Here is a 22,888-nt window from a genome sequence, read left to right as displayed (position 1 = left end):
AACTGAGCCATTAAACAAACTAGCCAGCCACCCAGGGCTACTTTCTCTTACTGGCCTACTACAGGAGAAGATCCCAATAAACTACTTAACAGATTTACCAGATAAGGAATACATACTATATATTCTCTCTGAAAAACACCACTGCTACAAAAAATACAGCACAGTGGAGACTAGCAGACTCTGTTTATTATGTCTAAGTACCAGTTAAACTACAAGCTTAACAATCAAGTGTTTATTTGCAATCCAGTTTATGCCACTTTTGCCAATTATCTGATATAATTAAATAGATGAAGTGTGAATACAACAGTGTTATTGTTTTTATAAGATTTAAGTTGAATCTTTTGGAAAGATCCAGTAAAATGAAATTACTTTTGGGGGGGGGGGGTTGTCAAATAAAGTGTGGGAACTGCAACATAAAAGATTAGGGGATAGAGGGATTTGTAAAATCTAGGATTCCAGCTCATATTACTTCAAGTGTTTTAACTCTCACTCTACTAAAAAAAAAAAAAACAGAAACTGACTAAAAGTGATAGCTGCTGTATTGTAGGTGTGGTTTATGCCGAAGAGGAAATGCAGGACTCCAATCTTTATTCAAAGAAAAGGCTCTGCCCTACAACAAAAGATAGGCAAATGATTGTGTAAGTTTTGTTTTGTTTTGTTTTTTAAGATTTTATTTATTTATTTTACAGACAGAGATCACAAGAGGCAGAGAGGCAAGCAGAGAGAGGAAGGGAAGCAGGCTTCCTGTGGAGCAGAGAGCCCAATATGGGGCTCGATCCCAGGACCCAGGGATCATGACCTGAGCCGAAGGCAGAGGCTTTAACCCACTGAGCCACCGAGATGCCCAACTGTGTAAGTCTTAGGTAGAAATAAAAATAATAAATGTGTGTATCATTTTTTATGATTTACATCTTTAACAAAAATTAAAAACTATTCAGTACCTTGGGAAAGAACCATTCTGTGTATTTTAAAAACGAAAAGACAAAAATTGTCAAAGTCTTTCCCTGTGGCTAAACATAGCTATTTCCCTTCTTTCTTCCATACTACCAAGCCCTCCATTCCTGCTCAGGAAAAAGTTAAATCACTGAAGGAATGTAATTTGTTGACAGTGTTATCTTTTCTAACTTTTCTTTAGAAAAAATTTCAGGGGCACCTGGGTGGCTCGGTCTGTTAAGCATCCAACTCTTGGTTTCCACTCAGGTCATGATCTCTGTGTGATGTAATCAAGCCCAGCATCAGGCTCTGCCCTCAGTAGGAGTCTGCTTGAGATTATCACTCTCCCTCTCCTGCCCGCCGCCCCTCCCACCAGGCTCTCTCTCTCTCTCTCAAATAAATAAAATCTTAAAAAAAAAAAAAGAAAGAAAGAAAGAAAGAAAAGAAAAAGAAAGAACTTCAATCTTACAGAAAAATTACAGTACTAGAAAAAAATTTAAAAGCCTGTATACACTTAACCCAGATTCATCTATTAATCTTCTACCCTATTTGCTGCCTTATCAATTTTCGTTCTCTCTCTCTCTCTCTATGACCCACAATTTGTTTTTCTGAACCATTTGGGACTAAGTTACATATATCATGGACCCCTAAAAGTTTTAATGTACATTTCCTAAGAAAAGGGGTCTTCTCTTGCATAGAGACAGTGAACTTTTCAACTCCAAAAAGATTAAAAGACATAATACTTGTATCTAATTTCTGTGTTCTAATTTTGTCAAGCAACTAATATACATACCCTTCTTTTCCCTCTAGTAGGGAATTCAGTCTAGAATTAGAAAATGCATGTGGAAAAAAAAAATACATGTAGCTGTCATATCTCTTTAGTATTCTTTCATGTAAGATATTTCCAGAGCCTTTGTCTTTAATTTTTTAAGAATTCAGTCATTTTAACATTTAAATAGAACATGTTTTTGTTTTAAACAGAACATTAAATAGAACATGTATTTGTTTTAAGTAGAACATTTTCCATTTTGGTATAATATTTTTTAAGCTGAGAGTTTTTCCTTTTGTTACTGGCATATACAAATATCATTAATTTTTAAAATTAATCTCACATCTCACTTCTAATCTCTTTTCCAATAATTTGTCTACAGATTCATTAATGATTCTTTGTAGACTATCATGTGAAAATTATCTGAGAATAATGCTTTTTTGTTATTTCCTTTATAATACTTATTCTTTTTATTTCTTTTTCTCATCTTACTGACCTGTCTCAGACATCCTAATGCTGTAGAGAACTAGTGACACGGGAATGTCTTAATATACAGGGAATGAAGCACTACATAATTGCTAATGTTAAGTCTTAGGAACCCTCAAACTAAGGAAACTAAACAAATTCAATGTTCCTAACCACTCGTGAACAGTGAGTCCACTAGCCCTCTGAAAACAGGAAGAAAAATGCTCTGGTTTTTCATAAAGTTCCAACTTTTATTCTTAGAGAATCCTTTCTACTTTGTTGATGTTTTTTGGATAGTAATAGTAGTAAGTTTTCTTTGATATTTTTTATTTTAGGAAATTAAAAGTTGACCCAAAAAAGGAAAGAAAGGCCTATGTCAGTTCAACTGATTTTTTCAAATCCCTAAGTCTGGGAACCAGTAAAATACATGATCTCTGAGTCCTTTAAGGCCCCAGTGTTATAAGTGAGAGAGACGAAGGAATAAAGTGTAGAGGGATATAAGGCACTAATTATTTACATTAACAAAAATCGAGTAACTTAAGTTCAAGTCTTTTTTTTTTTTTGATCATTGATAAACTTTTTTAAAAATTTAAATTCAATTAATTAACATATGACAGTATTATTGGTTTCAGAGATAGAGGTCAGTGATTCATCAAAAATAAAATAAAATATAAGACCAGCAAAAAAAAAAAAAAGTCTTTATTTAATCAATACTTTTCTGATTTCTAAGCTTTTAACTGCACCATGCCCCCAACTTCTACTTAAATAGATAAATCTTCAAAATGTAACATTCTTACTGAACCATTCTCTCAGTAAAAATGGCTTCCAATTGCAAATCACTATACCTTCAACACGTGATGTAAAACTAGTCCCATCCCATCGTTTTCTTTGAAAGCGTGATTCAGATCTTACTACCTATTCCTTCTATCTAAATCATTCATTCCTTCAAGTGACATTCTGTTTCTATAGCTAAATACAAAGATTAATCAAAGAATTTGCCCATAAAATCACTTAACTTCAAGGACCTGGAGACAATAAGAAAGAAGAAAAAACAACTCACCTATCTTAGGTTAAAATAAGAGAGCCATCTCAAAATGCAAAACACAGGAACTGACTACTGAAAGAGCCACACCCATGACAGAAAAGGTAACAGAAGAGACCACAAAGTTGTCCAAACTCTGAGCATGAATCCCTAAAGAGGTATCCAAGGCAAAGCAAAAGAAAGATCTCTCTATTACTTAAAGGCAGTGGCAGCAAACAGCACTTAACATATCAATCAAAAAGATGACAAACTTGGGGCACCTGGGTGGCTCAGTCAGTTAAGTATCTATTCTTGATTTCAGGGCAGGTTAGGATCTCAGGCTCTTCAGACAGAGCCCTGCTTCAGGCTCCACACTGAGCGAGGAGTCTGCTTTACTCTCTTCCCCTACTTCTGCCCCTCCCCCCCACTCATGTGTGAGAGCTCGAAATACTCTCTCAAGTCCTCTCTAAAATACATTTTTGAAAAATTGTAACAAACTTAATCAAAGTCATATAGTTTTGAAAATATAATTATAGGCATAACTGAGATTTTGCTATAGTGATTAAATAGGCAGGAAGGGAGAAAGGGAGGTTTTGGATGCTTGAAATATGCTCCTCCCAGAATAACTGCCTAGCTTGACCAAAATCAGAAGGAAAACGCCAACAGTCATAAAGATTGTTCAACTGACCAGGAATTCCTTCCCCTTTGTCAGAAACTGAAAATCCAGAAGGCTAAGAAATGCTAGCAAAGTTGGCAATACAAGGCAGTATGTATCTTGGAGCTAAATTCTAGGTACAAACGTAAGTGTTCTAAGAGTTCTTAGGAAAAAGAAAAGACCACAGATGGGCACTGCGGGAAAGGGCAGAGTGAAGAGGTGAGTGTGAGACAGTCAATGTGTGAAACTAGCAATGTCTGTGTTTTTATTCGTCACAACTGGAGGACTGCTACTGACATCTAGTGGGTATAGACCAGGGACACTGCTTAACATACAATGCATAAGAAGACACCCACAACAACAAAGAATTATTCAGCCCTGTTGAGTGTGCAGAGGTTCAAACACCCTGCCATGGGACCTGAAGAAACTATAGCATATGTTCAGTAACAGACATTGTATGACAATATTCACAGTAGCATTTTTATAACAGCTAAATATCAAAAGCAACTAAAACGTCCATTTACAGGAGAATCAATAAATAAGAGTATATTCAACCAATTCACAGCAGTGAAAATAAAACAAATGAACCAACCAAAGCTATTCTCAACAATAAACATATGAACTTCAGAAAGTTTAGTCTTAAACTACTCAAAGCACATGTCTATTTTTACAAATCCAAAAAATAAAATTTAATCTCTTCTTAAATGATAAATGCATATAAAATAAATCCATCTTTCTAAAGCATGGGAATACGGGGTTGCCTGGCTGGCTCAGTTGGTGAACCATATGACTCTTAATCTTCAGGTTGTGAGTGTGAGCCCCACACTGGGCAGAGAGTTTAAAAAAAATACTAAAATATTGTTATGTGAGATCAAGCCCTGCACCAGCTCTGCGCTCAGCAGGGAATCTGCTTGGGATCCTCTTGTCCCTTTGCCTCTCCCCGCATAGGCAGGGATTCTTATAAATCTTAAAAAACATAATAATAATAGATAAAGCAAGGGAATATGAACACAAAAATCAGGTCAAGATTGCTAAAGGAAAGCAGACGGGATAGAAGAAAATCAAGTAAGTATATCTGGTGAATTCATAAGACTGTACCATGTCTTTTGTGTACCTCAAGCATTACATTTTTAAATTGATGAAACAACCAATACAAGTGATAAATTTCTGAAAATACCTAGGAAATTGAAATATACTTTGAATTAAACTACAAAACTCTTTATATTCTATGCTAAAACTATTCTTTAATACAACTTTTCTTTAATACCTAACAATCACTTCCAGCTTTTCATTTTAACAATTCCATATTTTTGTATAAATGTACCAAATAGGACCTGCATGGCCAATGAAGACTCAACACAGGGCTTCAAAAGTTGTTTTCTGGGATGCCTGGGTGGCTCAGTTGGTTAAGCAGCTGCCTTCGGCTCAGGTCATGATCCCAGCGTCCTGGGAGCGAGTCCCACATCGGGCTCCTTGCTCTGCAGGGAGTCTGCTTCTCCCTCTGCCTCTGCCTGCCATTCTGTCTGCCTGTGTTCACGCTCTCTCTCTCTCTCTCTGACAAATAAATAAAAAAAAAATCTTTAAAAAAAAAAAAGTTGTTTTCTAACTATATTTTGTGACATTATTTTAATTGAAAGTCTGTGATTGGATTATGTATTTGTATTCAAGTACTTAAAATGGCAATAAATTGCTTGGGTCTCCTCTCCTTAGTCTTACTCTGTTATACCACCAATAACATAACTATATAACTAAATATCTTTAAATTTACAGATTAAATGAACGAACACTCAAGTATCGCTCCTTTGGTAAAATAACTGACTTTTAAATAATCATCAATTATAACACCCACAATGATTTTAGCATTAAAAGGTAATTTGTGGGGGCGCCTGGGTGGCTCAGTGGGTTGGGCCGCTGCCTTCGGCTCAGGTCATGGTCTCAGGGTCCTGGGATCGAGCCCCGCATCAGGCTCTCTGCTCGGCGGGGAGCCTGCTTCTCACTCTCTCTCTGTCTGCCTCTCTGCCTGCTTGTGATCTCTGTCAAATAAATAAAATCTTTAAAAAAATAAAAAATTAAAAAATAAAAGGTAATTTGTGTAAAAAAATCATTTGTACACTAGGATAAAAATCTTTTCTAGCTATATAAACTAAGCATCCTACCAATACCCTTTGATCTGGGAGGAAATTTTTACATAAACGCATCATTAACAGCAGAAGAAAAGAAAGTTTACAAACAGCAGTAATTCTAAGTAATAAATCTTTTCATCTAGAAAGTAGTTTGTAGTGTTTCATAAAAGCAATTTCTCACATTGCAATGCAGGGAAATTTCGTATCAGATCTTACTATTTAATTGTCAAAGGTACAGAGAATACAGTCAAACAAACAAACAAACAAACTCAGGGGATGCCTGGGTGGCTCAGTGGGTTAAAGCCTCTGCCTTCAGCTAAGGTCGTCATCCCAGGGTCCTGGGATCGGGCCCCACATCGGGCTCCTGCTCATCAGGGAGCCTGCTTCCTCCTCTCTCTCTCTGCCTGCCTCTCTGACTACTTGTGATCTCTGTCTGCCAAATAAATAAATAAAATCTTTAAAAAAAAAAAAAACTCAGTAAGTATAAATGCATACACTTTTGAACTAAAAAATAAATTCTAAATATGGATACTACATGGAATCATAAATTACCTGATAGACAATGATAACAAGACAGAGAAAGGATTATCTTGGCCTTAAATTTATTTTTTAAGAATGGAAATACTAATTGTTTTAATTCTTTACTCCTAGACTCTTTCTAAATCTAACTATTTTAAAGCCAAACATAATCTCTAACCCGTATATCAATAAAACATCTAAGCATGGAACAAGAAAATGTTTGGTGGCTTAGTGTATTAAGCCTCTGCCTTCAGCTCAGGTCATGATCCCAGGGCCCTGGGATGGAGTCCCACATTGCACTGGGCTCCCTGCTCAGCAGGGAGTCTGCTTCTCCCTCCCCCTGTTCTTGTGTTCTTACCAGGCTCTCTCTCTCCCGCTCCCTCTAAAATAAATATATTTTTTTAAAAATTTTATTTATTCATTTGACAGGGAGAGATCATAAGTAGGCAGACAGGCAGAGAGAGGGGGGGGGGGGAAGCAGGTTCCCCACCGAGCAGAGAGCCCAATGCAGGGCTCGATCCCAGGACCCTAAGACCATGACCAAAGCCAAAGGCAGAGGCTCAACCCACTGAGCCACCCAGGCACCCCTAAAATAAATATTTTTTAAAAGTTATGAAAAATTTAAAAATCATTTTTAAAACATGCAAATTTGTATCTGATTGAGATTCACGACCTTTATGAAAAGAGCTAAGAAGAGAAACTACAGAATTTTCCAAAATTTGAGTTATAAAAGAAAACTTCATTCCCTGTTAATGCCAACTTTAGGAAAATCATGGAACTATACTAAAATATGCGTCCAGACAGGAGCAAAAAATTATGCAATCAATGCCAACTAACATTTCTGCATGAATAGGGGAAAAAAAAGATTGTTCTCCTATGACTGTGAATTTAGAAACCTCATTTGTTTTCTAAATCCCTATTATTATGCAGGGTGATTGATAAGGACACTCAAAACAGCCAAAACTTGCATTGCACATTAATTGTGACTTCCTACCAAGAAGTCTGCCAGGCTTGGATTGTCTCCTCAGTCAGAAGACCTGGGAAAGAGGAAATGCTCCCTGGCACAGGCAAGACCTACCAGAATCTCCAGGTTCCAATACCCAGACTCCAGCCACCTACGGCAGCATAATGACAACCACAGGCCTGTGTCACCCACTGCGCACCCCAAGCCCCTGTGGAAGGCTTGCTGGCCAGCGCCTCACCTTGGACTTTCAGACTGTACCACCTGCCCCATCCCTGGAACAGATAAGCTCAGCGCCTGCGATGGAACCCATATCAACTACCATCAGCTTTACAGTGAAGCCCATTTCACATTTACAACTGAGATTACCTACACTATCTATCAGAAAAACTCATGAGAGGCGAGGTAAATCACTTATTACTATTTTCAAGCATAAGATGTCTAAAATTTGAAATATTTTGAAAACATATTTAAATTTAATTTTGTATGAAAACTTTGAAATTATTTCTAAAGATTCATAATCACATAAGCCACACATAGAATCAGCTATACTGAGAGGGAAGAAAAAAGGGTTGGAAAATATCAGACACAATAATCTGAGAGTCCTTGCTTATTCCATTATTAATGAATGCAAGGAGCACTATTTTAAAGAACTGTGACAATTTGCACATTTTTTGGTAACTACCTGTCCAAAAAAACAAGCTTGCCGGAAAAGGATTTACTATATTCTCATCCCATATGCAATGCTGGCACAGTACCTTGCACTGGTATTTGTAAATCTTTTATTCTTTTAATCTTAATACCAATTCAGGGTTTCTTTAACATTCGAACTGAATCTATAAACACATGAAAGTATTTTCAACATCTCTTTAGATGAGTTTACCCTTCTTTGAAATCTCAAATACTTAACCAAACTATAATAATCACAAATATAATCATGATACGAACACAAAGGAAAATCATTATGTTACTCCATGCTTCTCCTTGATTTAAATTATGATTTTAATAAATATAAGACCAAACCCTCATTAATGTTCATGAAAATAAACTCATCACATTTTGTTTGTTTGATTCATAACTTTCTTTGTTGTTTACAGCCTGGTCTTTTGATGAGTAGTATGGGCCATCTGCACAAACTCTTTCAACAGTATTATACTAAAGATGATCCTCACTGACAACTCTTCGAACACTGAAACCTTATTAAATGAATCTTTTTAAAAAACTGTATCTGTTTTGGTTCTTTACTATGCTGTAACATACAATACTTCATTTTCATTCTTACTAGTTTTCTGTGCTATTAGTCAGCTGTGATTATTCCCATTTGAGAGATGATGAAACTAAGGCTCAGAAATGGAAATCACTCCCCTGAAGTCAAACAGCAAGTAGATGCCATGAACTGACCGCACATTTAGTATCCCCAAAACCCAGACCCCAAATATAAATGACCTCTTTGCTAGGCTCTTCAGCTACCATAATAAAGCAAACCAAAAGCCCACTAAATCAAGAATAAACTTGCAGTACCAAGCCCAGATGGTTTCATAGAATTATGCTCAATGTTTAAGAAACATAATCCAATATTATTTAAGCTATTGTTGAGCACGGTGGGGGGGGAGCTCTAAAGCTCTAAAGTCCTTTAAGAAGCACACCTAAATGGATAACAAAACTTGAAAAATGACCCAAGAAAACTGCAGAACAATTTTAAGAGTATTGACGAAAATTATTTTTTTAAATGAGGAAGCAGGCAACCCTCTCAGGCCCCCTTACTCTTCAGGTGCTTTGTACTATCGCTCACTATCACTCAACAAACTTTGCTTTGCAGCCCACCACAAAGAAAAAAAAAAAAAAAAGAGGAAGCAAAATCCAAAAGCACATTAAAATAATAACCATGGGCGCCTGGGTGGCTCAGTTGGTTGGGCGACTGCCTTCAGCTCAGCTCATGATCCTGGAGTCCTAGGATCAAGTACCGCATCAGGCTCCCTGCTCAACAGGGAGTCTACTTCTCCCTCTGACCCTCCCCTTTCTCATGCTTTCTTTCTCTTTCATTCTCTCTTTCTCAAATAAATAAAATCTTAAAAAAAAAAATAAAATAAAATAATAAGCCATGACTAAAAATTCATTCCAGAGTACAAGAATGCACCAATACTAGTACATTTGTTATATAATTTTTGTGTGTGTGCATGTATATTTATGGATTAATATACATAAATGTGTATCTGAACATACACATATTCTCTAGCTTGGTTCATTGAGAAGGCACGGGAGGAACATCCCAATATCAATAACCACCTGGCTTCTAAATATTTGGGGTAAGAAAAGTTCAAGATGAGCCTGCATATCTCACTGTGCCCAAAAGGGAGGGAATGCCCAAAGAATGATAGGACATGTCAAAAGCATACAGAACCAAACATAAAGGATTCCCATTGAACAAACCTATGACAATTTAAGTGTCAATATAAACAACAATATTAACAGATTATAATTCATTGAATAGAACAGGAAGTCATAAATCCTAATTGATAAAGATAAATAAATTTAAATTAAAACTTAAGCAAGTTATTTACATAGTTTTTCAAAACAAAAAAAATAGAGAAGCACAGAAGAGTCTAGTGTAGAAGATCTTAGGCAATCAAAGTGAACATTACCAATAACAGAACAAAATGAAATTATGTACCACCTGAAAAGATGTAATAAAAAGAATAGAGTTCCGGGGCGCCTGGGTGGCTCAGTGGGTTAAAGCCTCTACCTTTGGCTAGGGTCATGGTCTCGGGGTCCTGGGATCGAGCCCCACGTCTGGCTCTCTGCTCAACAGGGAGCCTGCTTCCCTTCCTCTCTCTCTCTGCCTGCTTGAGATCTCTGTCTGTCAAATGAATAAATAAAATCTTAAAAAAAAAAAAAATAGAGTTCCACCTCTGTGATATTCCGGCCAATGATGCCTCAAGATTCTAATCACAAGGGGCACGTGGGTGGCTCAGTGGGTTAAAGCCTCTGCCTTCAGCTTGGGTCCTGGGATTGAGCGCCCTCTGCTCTCTGCTCATCAGGGAACCTGCTTCTCTGCCTGCCTCTCTGCCTACTTGTGATCTCTGTCTGTCAAATAAATAAATAAAATCTTTGAAAAAAAAGAAAGAAAAAGAGAATCAAGGAAAGACTAAAGACTACTTGAAAATGAAGGGATGCTTAAAAGACCTCAGAACAAGAAAATGTAATGCATCATTCTGGAATGGATACGTTTGCTACAAGAAACATCACAATTACAATAGTGATACATTAAAAAAAAAATCTAAAGATTTGGTGAAAGTACTTATCAGTGGTAACTTCTTGATTTTGGTGGAAATATTGTGGTTTTATAGGAAACTGCCTTTTTGGAAATATCCACTGAAATACTGAGAAGCAATAAAGCATGTAGTTCTTTGTACTATAACTGCAACACTTCTAAAAGTTTGAGATTGTCCAAAGTAAAGTAAGAAAATTATTTTTAAAATAAAATAAAAAGGAATAAAATTTAAGAAAATATGCAAGATCTGTGTAAAGATATTTTTTTAATGTCCTTTCTAAGGACTTAAAAGAACATTTAAATGGAAAGGCATACCATATTTCTGGGCAGGAAAAGTCAGCATCTGAAAGGTATTTCTCTAAGTAAGTCCATAAATGAAAGACATTCCTAATAAAACTATCAATAGCTTCCTGGAACTTGACAAATTGATTCTAAAGTTAAATATAATGAGGGAAAATAAGAACAGACTGAAAAGTCCCAAAAACATGTTATAAAGCTTCAACAATTAAAACACTGAGGTAAAAATTTAAAAAATAAAAATGAAACACTGAGGTAATGGTACATAAATAGACCACTATATAGAAACAGAATCAAGCTAAATGACTTTTAATATTGCACTGGTTAAATAAATTATGGTAGATGCATAAAATGTAATTACTGTGGGATCATTTTTAAAAAGAGCTCTGCATGTATTCATATTTTTAAAATCACATTCAAGGGAAGCTGGGGTGGTTTCATCGCAAGGCCTTCAGCTCAGGTGGGTCATGATCCTGGGGTCTTGGGACTGAACCCTGCACCCAGGCTCCCTGCTCCATGGGGAGCCTGCTCCTCCCTCTCTCTCTGCCTGCTCCTCTGCCTACTTGTGCGCGCTCTCTATCAAATAAATAAATAAAATATTTTTTTAAATCACATTAAGTTACAGTGTTAAATGAAAAAATATTCAGAACAAGTACAGACACCATGATTTGTATTAAAAAATGTATACATATACATATACATATACAAGCTTTATAGAATATCCTATATAGAATATGTAAAATATCTCTGAAAAGCCCTAAAAGAAACGGATTTAATGGTGGTTAACCAAAATGAAGAAACTGGCTGTCTGATAGCAAAAGTGAGAATATGCAATTTTTACCTATTTATATCTTCTCTTTTTTTAAGATGTTCTTATTTATTTGAGAAGGAGCATACATTGGGGGGTGGGGGGAGCCTCAGAGGGAAAGAATCTCAAGCAGTCTCCCCACTAAGTGAGCACAGAGCCAGATGCAGGGCTTGATCTCATGACCCTGAGATCATGACTTAAGCCAAAATCAACAGTCCGACACTTAACCCACTGAGCCACCCAAGCACCCCCCCATTTATATCTTCTATACTTTTTTTTATATTTATATCTTGTATACTTTATATCTTGTATACAAGATATAAATACCATTTATATCTTGTATACTTTGCATTGCCCACTTAAAATAATATTTTAATATACATTTATACTCTAATGATTTTAATAAGTTAAATTATCTAAAAGGAATGAATTTACCTATCTCAGGTCCAATTCCTCCTACTAATGTAAGCTGCCCTGAATGTTGAGAGTTCTCAGTAAAGTGTCCAACTATCAAGGTGATAGTGCCTTTTGAAAGTTAAATAAAAACAGAATGGGTGAGATAAGCAGCCTGGGGTGGGAAGGGTGGTGGGGGAAACTGTACCATCAGACTTCCCCTCAAAGGGACACCTGTGTGCTTTCTAAGTATCTGATGCATTTCCAAAACACAACAGAAGCAACAAGGCTAATGTTGAATCACAGACAAATACCCTTAGGTCTGGTATTTAAACAAATGTCTGAGAAACTAGTTAGAAGATGGAGATAAAGATAGAGCCAAAATAAAGAATTTGACTTCTTTAACCTCTTCAACAGGAGAAAATGTACCTGCAGGAAGAATATTCTGATGAGAAAGGTGAATACTCTCAAGGGTCAGAGAAGCCCCACAGGTAAAAACTTGTTTAGATTACTCCCCAACGGGGGCACCTGGGTGGCTCAATCATTAAGTGTCTGCCTTTGGCTCTGGTCATGATCCCAGGTCCTGGGATAGAGCCCTGATTGGGCTCCCTGCTCCATGGGGAGCCTGCTTCTCCTCCCCGACTCCCCCGGCTTGTGCTCCCTCCCTCACTGTCTTTCTCTCTCTCTGTCAAATAAAGAAATGAAATCTTTAAAAAATACAAAATAATAATTAAAAAAAAAAAAAGATTACTCCTCAACACTACCCGTGTCCATCTGCTGGGATCTGCCTGTCACTAAATGATGTGCTTTCCCAAGAAGCAAGACTTCCTAGAAAGAGCCCTGAAGAATGGACAAGCATGCTTTGTATCCAGGTCCTAGTTCTTCTTATGAGTCTAATTACGGAGTGACACTGAGAACATTAGTCCTTTAATGCCTGACATGGTCTAGATCAACTGGTAAAGTTCAGATTTCTGAAACTCCCATGCTAAAAATGAGAAGAGAACTATGAAATCTCCTAAAAGTACTATCACTCACACACACAAACACACACATCCCCCCTGCCAAAAGTCCTATCTGTCCAACAAATTGTCCATACTTAGACATTTCTAATTTCTAAAGTTTCCAATTCTTTCTCTAGAAAATAGTAAATCAATAGTTAGTATAACTATTTTGTATGGCTATCAAATACATTTTCAAAAGCATAATTTACTAAGGTTTGAATGCTAAAACACTGAACAATTTCAAACATAGGTTTCGAAAAATTCACTGATGTGTGATGATTATACATTTAAACTATCACTACAGAGGCGCCTGGGTGGCTCAGTCTTTCAGCCTCTGCTGAGGTCATGATCCCAAGGTCCTGGGATAGAGCTCCTCATTGGGCTCCCTGCTGGGCAGGAAGCCTGCTTCTCTCACTCCCACTCCCCATGCTCGTGTTCCCTCTCACTGTCTGTCAGATTAATAAATTTTTAAAAAATCTTTAAAAAGGGGCGCCTGGGTGGCTCAGTGGGTTAAGCCTCTGCCTTTGGCTTGGGTCATGATCTCAAGGTTCTAGGATTGAGCCCCACATCAGGCTCTCTACTCAGCGGGGAGCCTGCTTCCCTCTCTCTCTCTCTGCCTGCTTCTCTGCCTGCCTGTGATCTCTCTCTCTCTCTGTCATATAAATAAATAAAATATTTTTTAAAAAATTTTTAATCTTAAAAAAAATAAACTATCACTATATGTTTCCTTCAATTTTGTTTGAACCTGACAAAGTTAACAGAAAGAAGATGTCCCTGCATAATCCCTAATTCATCCAAAATCCTTTCTATCCCTTTAATTCATGCCACACAGCAGGATGTAATAAGGGATATTAGGATTTTCCAAATTATCATGCTACGGGCAACCATCAGTTAAACATTCATTATCAACATGCGTAAGTAGGGCATGAAAAGATACAGTTCTACTTCAGCAATAAAGATGAAAAACAAGGTAAGCTTTAATAATGTAGACAGGGAAGAAAAAAATTAAAAAACAGACCAGGAGAAGAAACATGGATCACTGTGCAGTGGAACACTATGAAGATTGTGAAGGTGAAATGCACATCCCACTTTGACAGGGGTCCCCAAAACACAGCCACTAGAAATCTGGGCACTATCCAGCATTTAATAAAGGTATTATTTTTACTATTTTCAGTACCTAAATTAATGTACAGGAAATTTGCTTTTCAACTAGTATCCCTAATTAGAAATGCAACAATGCTCATTCTAAAAAATCTCTAAGAAGGAAAATAAAAATTACCAGTAATTTCACTATCTAATTAGCATTCCAGTTTATTTTCTCAAGCATATGTACATTTATAAAAACACAATGAAACACAACTAGGGTTCTGTGATGTATAAAATTTTGTATAATTTTCTTTCATTAAACATAGGTTTGGAATAATTCTAACATTTTAAAATATTCATCCAAGATACAAATATCACATAACAGTGTGCAGTTAAATAGCCCTTATGCTAGACATTTAGGTTATTTCTACTATTTTGTTAGCAAAATAGATAAGAGATCAGTATTTCATTGGTGGAGACCAAAGAGCCCCAAGCCTTCCTTGCAGAGGTTCTGGTGAAGTGAATAAATGAGAACCACAGCTCTAGTGATCAGTTCTTATCTACTGAATATGACATGACATCCTTACCAAGCCAGGCTCCTTAGTTCAGCCCTTCACAAACACTTGTTTGCCTTGATCCCTTTGTTACCATTTTTGGAATTTTGTTTGGTTTGAAACAAATTGAGAAAATAAAAGTGATTAGAGGCCAGCCTTACCAGTAACTTACCACACACCTGCAGTGAGCTTTGCCAAATAGGGTAGAAGAGTATTGGCTATCTGTGGCCCGGAGAAACCTAGAGGACAAGATCTAAGGTAGAATCTGACTTAGATTTTTCTCAACCTGACCTTAAGCAACTCTCCTTTGAGACCAGGTCAGAATTTCTAAGCAGAACTAGCTTTCAGGGATATAATAGTAAAGGTATAGGATAGCTATATGCACTTGGACTTCCAATCAGACAAGAATTAGAAAATAGCAATTGTGTTTCAAAAGGCGGGGGAGGACTTAATGTAAGCAAAGCATTTTCCTCCTATATCCTTAGAGCTTGTTGTTCATACTGCAGCCTGCAATCCTACCCAATTTGATGGATTATATCAATATTTTTATAATATGTGATATGGAACAAGACAGAAAATATCAGAGTACAGCACAGTGTACAAAGCAGAATCCTGGACTTATAGAAGTGAATGAAAATACTTGGGTCCCTGCCCTTGTAGAATTCTTACAGTCTAGAAACTATCAAATAATCACATAAATAAAGAGCAATAGTGTAACTAAACATTCACACTCAAAACAATCCTTTTCTTGAAATGTTGGGAATTACTGATCTATTGTATTCATTGCTATATGCTTAAGTGCTGTGGGAGGAAACAATTAGGGAATTAAGATAGATTATCATCAGGAAAACTGATTTAGATTGGAGAAGAGGTGCACGTGACAGGTCAGGATTCTTTAAGCAAGTACATTCAAGCAGAGACTGAAATAATGTACCAAAAAGAAAGTGGGAAGAAAGTCTGACAGAAAACAGCACCTTCAGCAAGGGCCTGTACACTTTAAGAAAAAGAAAAGCCAATGGGCAGAGAGGAAAATTAAAACCATCTAGATAAGGTTTGGGGATTGCTTCCTTCAGACAGGAAGAGATCATGCAGGAATTTTAAGTCTCCCCAGAGCAATGAGAATGTTCCAATTTGCATTTTAAAAGATCATGCATGGAGCAGAAATAGGAAGGAGTCTGGACTGGCTACTGAGATGATACCAAGCAGAGACTAGAGGACTGATCTAATATATATTTTGAAAGCAGAAATGATAAGGTGGCGACAGTCTAGATGTGATGAGATACCTGGGATAACTCACAGGTTCCCCCCAAGTGAGCAGTGAAATGGGATGAGATCCATGAGAAACCCAGAGAAGCAGTGCTGAGAGGAAAGATCCCAGTTCACCTAGTTACATTTAACAAGTAGAGATGTCAAATTAATAACTATTACTGGATGGAGATCTAAAAAAAGAAGTCAGCATCAAAAGGGTTTATGACACATGATTCTGCTCTGTAAGTATTTACGCTCAATAATAAATAACACATATGCAAAAAAAAAATCTACAATAAATTTTAAAGATTCTATGGAGCAACAGCTTATAAATACCATAGTAGCTGAAGCCACAGTGTATCTGAAAATGTAGAGCAACAGTGTAACAAAACATTCATACTCAAAATAATCTTCTTCCAGGAAATGGTAGAGAATCACTTGTCTGTTGTGTTCATTTGCTGTATGCTCCACATCTAACATAGCACATGATACACAGTACGTGTTAAAATACTGAACTGAAGAAATATACCCACTATTAGGCAGAACAAACTACCCAGCAAAAATAAGACAGTGCAAATAACAAGTAACTGTGCAATGAAAAACTCTGTACTATGAAGCATACAAATGTGATAGAACAAAGACATTTCTCAGAAAAAAAGGAAAATGAGTTATCTACACTATCATAGCCTAATAGTATCAAAGCTAGATTCTATTCCTAAGAATCAGCTTAATTTCAATACCAGAAATTCCATCCCTAGACAACCAATGGTAAAATATGCTCACCTTCCCTATCATCCCTAGATATGAGAAAGAATTAAAATGTAATAAAAGTTTGATATTTAAAGCTATAGTAAAATCTTATCTAGTTTCCTAAAACAAGAAAGTAGAAGGAATTTTATTAAAATAAAAATGGCGGGACGCCTGGGTGGCTCAGTTGGTTGAGCGGCTGCCTTCGGCTCAGGTCATGATCCCAGTGTCCTGGGATCGAGTCCCGCATCGGGCTCCTTGCTGGGCAGGGAGCCTGCTTCTCCCTCTGCCTCTGCCTGCCTCTCTGTCTGCCTGTGCTCACTCGCTCGCTCTCCCACTATGCCTGACAAATAAATAAATAAAATCTTTAAAAAAAAATGGCAATTACTGATGATTTTTCTTTACTCTCTTGTTCACGAAAGTCATACTGATACATAGAGAATTCAGAAAATGCACACAGAAACAAATGAGAAAAATTACCCATAAGTTCATCACCCAGAAGAAATTAACCACTTAAAACATTTTGCACAAAACTTTTTCTGTGCATACATACATGGTGGTGGAGAGTAAACAGTAATCCACGACTAATCGTATAATTGTTTAAAACTATGAAGGAGATTACAAAATACTGCTATAGCTAGTGTACAGTATAGAGGGAAGACCAACTTGAAGAAGTAACAACTGAGCTAAGTAAGCTATCTGAAGGATGAGATGGAATTAACCAGAAAAGAAGAACAGGTCAGGGTAGCAGTCAAGGTAGAGGGAACAAGAAGGTGAGCAAGGTACCAGCCCCACCTAGCCAGGAAACGGGGGGAAAAATTTGGCTGGGCAAAGCCTTACTGAGAGAGAGCTGAAAGGACTTGATTCTCAGGGAAAGGATTGGATTGTTCCAAAGAGCGTGGATGGTGGGGAAATGAGAATCTTTGAGGATGTGCAATATAATATTTTAAAGATAATAACACAGTATTTTAAAATTTATATTTTAGTTTCCACAAAACCTTCTAGATTGGTAGCAAGTGAAGAAAAACAGTGACTTTAACTCTTGCACAACTCCCAAAAAAATTCATATTAGAAATGGAGGTGGGCAGAGGAGTGTGTGTGTGTGTGTGTGTGTGTGTGTATATAAATATAAAATAAATGTATATTACTTTAAAAGACTGAAAGACCGGCATTAGACACTGAGTTTAATGATAGTATGGAATATACCTGTTTTATCATCTCTAATAAATATATAACAAATTAGTATCAAGGGAATAATCATTTGCTGTATGAAGAAAAACTGGCTAACATAAATGGATGATCTTAAAGACACCCAGACAAGGAAAAAACATCACTATCCATAGGACAAAGCCCCACACAGAGACTTCTGGCCTCCAGAGAAAGGGAGCTGGTGGTGGAGCAGAGTAGGTCCCTCAAAGGCCTGGAGAGAGTATCCTTCAACCCTAACTATCCATTCTTCATCCATCTATTCACTCAAGAAAAAGATTTAACCCAACAATTCTTACTAGGCATATATCCAAGAATAAAGAAAATCACACATATATACTAAAACTAGTTTGTGAATATTCATAGCACATTATTCATAATAGCCAAAAAGTACAAACAACTCAAATGCCCATCAACTAATGAATAAACAAAAAGTGATATATCCATACAATGGAATACAAATCAGCCATAAAAAGGAATAAAGTACTGATAGATGCTACATGATGGATGAACATTGAAAACATTATGCTAAGTGAAAGACTCCAGTCCAAAAAACCCACTTATTGTACGGATATACTTACATGAAATGTCCAAAATAGGTAAATTCATTGAGACAGAAAGCAGATTAGTCACTGGTTGGGGCCAAAGGAGATAGGAGCTGAAGAGAAAGGGACAATAACTGCTAATGGGAACAGGGCTTCTTTGGAGGTGATAAAAATGTTCTAATATCGATTCTGATGACAGTTCCACAATTCCATGCAATACTAAAACCACTGGATTGTACACTTTAAATAGGTGGATTACGTGGTATGTGAGTTATATCTTAATAAAATTGTTACTTAAAAAGAAAGAGGATATTTTATTTTAGCGCCCCCAAGAATTATGGTAAATTGCTAGAAATATAGCAAAGAAAAAAAAAAAGAAAAAGAACCTGTTCTCAAAGCCCTAACATTCTAAGGGGGAGGGGGGGACCAGTCAAGAAACAAAGACAAAACAATGAGAAAAAGAAAGAGAAGAAATCACAGACTACCCAAGTTTAGTTAGGCACCTAACTTAGGCCTGGGTGGTTCTGGTGTCAAGCAGAGAACTCAAAATACCAGATTTTCGTCCTTCATTTGAAATTTAAATCTAAGCAACTTTTTAAAAATTATGTACCTTTCAGCTTATTAAAATCTTCATTCTTATAGAAAAGTTAATAATGGATTTTTTTAAAAGCATTTGTGCACCTACAAGGTTTAAAACATATTTTTAATTTTAGACAAGCAACCGATTAAAATCTGTTAATAGTCTCCAATTTAAATTGTATTGTACCACCAAGTTCGTGGAATGTTGTAAAGATTGTATGCAAACTTTTCATAATGCCTTAAATTGGGAGAAAGAGGGCCTAAAAAAAACCGGAATAGCCGTGTAATACATCCCAAAACAAAGCGCGGGGGGGGGGGGGGGCGGACCAGCAAGGCAGAATTTGAGTAATGATCATAAAGGAGAACTAACTGTTTCACGGCAAAAATGGAGCTTTAAGAATTAAAGCCACTAATTTCCAGCCACAACACTTAGAAATTATATTAGCAAATGTTATCATAGAAACGGTGAAGCCGAATTTCCCGATGAAAAATTAAAATTCCAGCACATTCAAGGGAGTGAAATAGGTCAAAACTTGGTCCGAACGTAGGTGGAACTGAGCCTACCATAAACTTACATCGAGATAGGGTGAACCAACGCCAACTTCTAACGCACATTTCCAAATCAGGTCTTGATAAACCGCCTTGAGGGTAATTTACCAAGTTTAAAAAAAAAAAAAAAATTGTCCTCTCTTCTCCTGGAGCAGAAACCTTACAAAATCCTCCTGAGCATCGCCCACAACCAAAGCCAGTCCTTGCAGACCTGCACCGGGCAGTGTAGGGCAAGGCTGGCTCCGAGTCCACCCGGCTTAAAGCATCTGAATCTAGCCCCGTTGGTTTCATTGGCTCGCCTGGAGGAAAAACCCAAGCTCGAACCCAGAGCTTCAGCCTGCCTAACTCCCCCCTCCACATCCCCACCCTTCGCCACGTCCCGCCCGTGCCTGGCATTCCACGCGGAGCGATCCAACTCATTTATTAAGCTCCCACTGTCTACACCGCATCGTGGTTTCAGGCACTGCAAGAAGAGATGGTCCCTTGCCGAAAAAAACCAAAAGAGCAGCAAGGGGGCTGCGGACGAACCCGGGGAGGGGCTACCTGCCTGCGGCGAGATGTTCTGGAGAGGAGCCCCTGCTTTCACCGAAACCCCCGGGTCGTGACAGTTCCAGAGAAGAGATGGCACCGAGAGCGAAGCAGGCCGTACCTCCCTGGAGTCGCCCGCAGACCAGGCTGGAAGGGGAATGGAAAGGAGTCGGCATCCCTGGACCACCCGCGCGCTGCTCTGCCCGAAGGAGGGGGACCCAGACTTCGACCCCCGGGAGAACGGCGAGCGCGGGGACCGAACCCCCGAGAGGGCCGGAGCGGACTGTCACTGGCTCCCGCCTCCCTCCGCTGCGACTATGGCCGGCCACTCTCTCCCCAGCATGACATCGGCGGCAGTCGTGGACCCAGCGTCTCCAGTGCCGCGTCTCCGCTGCCCCGACCGCAGACACCCCCAGCGGCTCGGAGCAGAGGGGGGCAGTGCGGAAAAGACCGCCCGAGCCCCTCCCCCCACCATCCCTCGCCCGGAGTCCGGAAAAGCGGTTACCTGGCGCGCGGGGTGGACCGGGATACGATCCAGAGGAGGAAGATGAGGAGGAAGAGGGTGGCCCCCGGCCCAGGGAGATTTGGGAAATTTGGAAGACTTGTTCCGCACTGGGTGACAGCTGTTCGCTGCGCACGCGCACCGGACCCCAGACGCCTGATCACTCCGCCGCTCCTCACCCTCCCGTCGAGAGGATGGGAGGCAGCGGCGAAAGCGCGCGCACAGAGCCTGCCGGCTCTCCCTACGCGAGGGCGCGCGCGGTATCACGTGACCAATGGGGCCCGACACTCAGTGGGTCACGTGAACTTCGAAACAGTTTAGAGATGCCTGGCACCTTCTTGCTTTGGGATTAGTCTTCCTCGCTGTTCTTAATGTAGATTTGCTGTGGTGCATCTTGTTCTCTGGGGAGGGGCATGCCCACTTTTTCCCAGACGGGAAGACACTTAAGAAGGAAGGAACAGGTGCACAGAACCTTGCCCGGAAGTGCCTACCGGGTTCCCGCAGGGCTGGACCTGAGGGAGTCCACGCGCCACACGTCGTCCTGGGCCGCGACGCGGGCCTATGGCTGCCTCCGGCGCGCGAACGTCAGAGTGGCGTTGCCATGGGTGGGGCTTCGGAATGCTCTGCGGAGCCTGGCTAGGATGTCGGGGCTCGCTGCTGGGCAGCAGTGACAGCGTCTTAATCACCGGGGCTCCTGCGCCTCCCAACAATGGGAGATCCCGAGTGCGCCAAAGGGGTACACCTACCAACCTTTTAACAAGCAACTCTCAAGCAGAAGTCCGTGTTCTTTGACTAGAAGAGCGAAACTGTCCCATACTCCAAGCACCTACGTGGAGTCCATCCAGGTGTGCGCTGGAGCTGAGAAGAACCAAGGGTGGCCACAATAGGAATCAAGGCTGGGGAAGCTCTCAAAAACTAGGGATTGGCAGCAGTTTGGCCTGAACTGTAGTAACAGGAAGTGCAAGTGTCTCCGGATCCCTGAACGTACTTAAATTAGCTTGCTACTTCTGGTTACTGTGGTGCTGTAACTCCGCCCTCCAAGGTGTCAGAAGGAACCGCATAGACCTTTTAAGTCTTTGTACTGCCAAAGACAGATGGTTAACACCAGATGTTTTGCAAAGCTCAACAATTTTAACTTCCTGCAGAGTACCCAGCTGGGTCCCTTGTAGCGTTTCCCCTAACGCCCTCTTAGCTAAGACTATGCAGATCATTACACTCCTGAGCACCCCTGGGCTAATATGCTGAGGTTCCTATTACAATCCACTGATTTCTCCCTTTTAAAGTATCTCAGCAGGTCCACTTACCACACCCTTGAAGCCTTTTCTCCCTGGGAAGAGCATATCGAGGTAGGATGAAATGTGAATAATTAAGTAAGGCTAGTGTGATTATTGGGCCACCACATTTATTTAGTTATTAAATTAGAAACAAGGTTTATGCTCTGTTACCCATATACACGTCTGAACTTGCCTAATACATATACTCAACTAGGAATTCTCCAAATGTGTATGCTATGAGGATCCCAACCGTCCTTACAAGTCAGTTGGATATGCTAAAACAATAAATATATAACCCACCATTTATTTAGAGCTTACTATGAGCTTGACACTGTTTTAAGTGCCTCACAAATATTAACTAAATTTATCCTTATAATAATTCAATGGGGAGTTATTGTTATTATCTCCTTATTTTAGATACTAAAACTGAAATACACAGGTTAAGAAACTTGCCAAATAGCTACTAAAATCCAGGGTACTTAGGAAGGCATATGCTGTATCAGACTGGCAACCTGGTACACCAGAATAAAAAGTCTGGAAATCTGAATTCCAGTCCCTTTACAGTTTGCGGATGTATGATATTAAATAAATAACATTTGTTAAACACAGTAAATCAAATTTGGGGGCTTTTTTAAACTGAAAAATTAGAGGAAAATAACAGCCTTGCTGACTTCAAGCATATTGAACATCAAGGAAGATAATGTAAAATGCCAAAACACTTCAAAACCTGGATAGCACTGTTAATTTATTAGCAACAGTTTGGGGAATTGAACTGAAAATCAAATGGATTCATGGCACTGAGTCCCTAAAGAATCAAATATCTGTATATGGTGAATTACAATAATAGCTAACAT

General features: G+C 38.8%; 1 protein-coding gene across 26 annotated transcripts in view; it reads right to left on the bottom strand.

Annotated features, from left to right (window-relative positions):
* Positions 1–22,076, bottom strand: part of KDM4C (lysine demethylase 4C) — a 518,729-nt gene extending 496,653 nt beyond the window's left edge. For 4 of the 26 annotated variants that reach the window (XR_014301838.1, XR_014301839.1, XR_014301842.1 and 1 more), the window contains exons 1-2: positions 20,764–22,064; positions 20,274–20,405 (exon numbers count right to left, since the gene is read on the bottom strand). The gene's annotated coding sequence lies outside the window, so the exon portion shown is untranslated. Of the gene's footprint in view, positions 1–18,638; positions 18,716–20,273; positions 20,406–20,763 lie in introns of those variants that run through there. The other 22 variants (XR_014301840.1, XR_014301841.1, XM_082695150.1 and 19 more) reach the window with 17 other exon arrangements.
* Positions 22,077–22,888: the final 812 nt, after the last annotated feature.

Source organism: Mustela nivalis (assembly GCF_964662115.1).
Source record: "Mustela nivalis genome assembly, chromosome: 13".
NCBI lineage: Eukaryota > Metazoa > Chordata > Mammalia > Carnivora > Mustelidae > Mustela > Mustela nivalis.
The sequence above is the reverse complement of the archived record's forward strand: the minus strand, read 5'-3'. Positions and strand labels throughout refer to the sequence as shown.